Raw genomic sequence first — 1,798 nt, 5'->3', positions numbered from 1 at the left:
AATTTTGTCAATAGATAGATATTTAGATAGAAAAAAAAGATTGATAAATGGAAATATCCATAATATGGTACTAACCCCAAATATTCTTGGCGTTAACATCAGCTCCATACTTTAAAAGAATCTTGACCATATCTGGTAGTCCATAAGTTGCTGCCCACATAAGACTGGTCTGCCCTAGATATATACTGTGTACTGCTCAGATAAAAGTTAAAGAGGGAGAGGTAGATAGATAGATAAATTGATTGACAATCAGAAAGATAGGAACATAAGGGAAGATAATAGTTTTTTCTGCATTGTACTATAAACAGCTTTCCACCGATAAACAATGTACAAATATAAGATTAGAACCAGTTTTTTAGTTCTGAGATGCTGAAGGCACAGGCTAAAAAACTGGATTTAATCTTATGATTGTACATATTTATACTCCTAGAAAACTTGATGTAATAGGATGCTAGACATAATTTATCACATGGATGTTAACCGGTTCTAATCCACTGGATATTAAATGGTTTCGAATGAATATGAGAAATACATGATGAGGTAGATAAATGGAAATTTCATATCATTAAAATATTATTTACTTACCCCAATTATTCTTTGCGTTAACATCAGCTTCATGTTCTAAAAGAATCTTCACTATATCTGTGTGTTCATTTAATGCTGCAAGCAAAAGACTGGTATCTTCTAGATAAATTACATATTTTGTAGTTAGAGCAGAGTTATAGATAGATAATCAGATAAACATGATATTATGAAACTAACCTCCAACATCCTTAATGTTTACATCTGCTCCATATTTCAAAAGAAACTTCACCATGTCTGTGTATCCATGATATGCTCCCCTCATAAGAATGGTCTGATCTTAATATAGAAATAGAAATATATTTCCTAGATTTATATATAAACTAGCGGCTACGCCCCTAGAGGCCTCTAGTGGCACTTTAAATGTTTTTGTTTGTTAAAGTTAATTTTTTATGTACGATACCACCTTATTTGACGCTGAAGTCTCCCAGATTTTAAGAAAATTTTCAATTTTTTTGTCATTTCTTTTGGGAGGGTGGTAGTACCCTCCCCCAAAATAGTTAAAAACCTTCCCAGGACATATGAGAATCTACCCTGTTAAGGAGAACCCGATCAGTTTAGCGGTTAGCGAGATCCTTCGGTATACACAGACAGACAGACACACAGACAGACAAACATCCTGTTACTTTAGTATATACTAGCGGCTACGCCCCTAGAGGCCTCTAGGGGCACTTGAGGAGGAGAGAGTCTAATTTAATAATTCAATTTCTTATTTTAGATTTTAAAAAAAAAAATAAAATAAAAATATTTTTTTGGGGGGGGGGGCAAAATTTTTTTTTTTTTTTTTTGGAGGGGGCTGCCCCCCTCCTCATTTTTAATTTTAGTTAAAAAAATTTTAAATTTTTTGGGGGGGGCGGTGATTTTTCATTTTTGGGGGGGTTGGGGGTGTCTCACCCCCCAAGAAAATAGTTATAAACCTTCCCGGGACCTATGAGAAGCTACCCTGTTAAGGAGAACCCAATCGGATCAGCGGTTAGCGAGATCCTTTGGTACAAACATAGAAACACACAAACACACAAACACACAGACACACAAACACACAAACATCCTGTTACTTTATTATAAGGATATATAAATTAGATATATCATATGTTGTACATAGTTTGGGTTAGAGTTATAGATAAACAGAGATAGATAAATAGATGGATTAAAAAAAATTAATTGAAAAATATAAATATAGATATTATAATAACATAATCATACTAACCATAATTAT

Source organism: Acartia tonsa, chromosome 15 (assembly GCF_053477335.1).
Source record: "Acartia tonsa isolate MP-2025a chromosome 15, ASM5347733v1, whole genome shotgun sequence".
Taxonomy (NCBI): Eukaryota; Metazoa; Arthropoda; class Copepoda; order Calanoida; family Acartiidae; genus Acartia; species Acartia tonsa.
The sequence above is the reverse complement of the archived record's forward strand: the minus strand, read 5'-3'. Positions refer to the sequence as shown.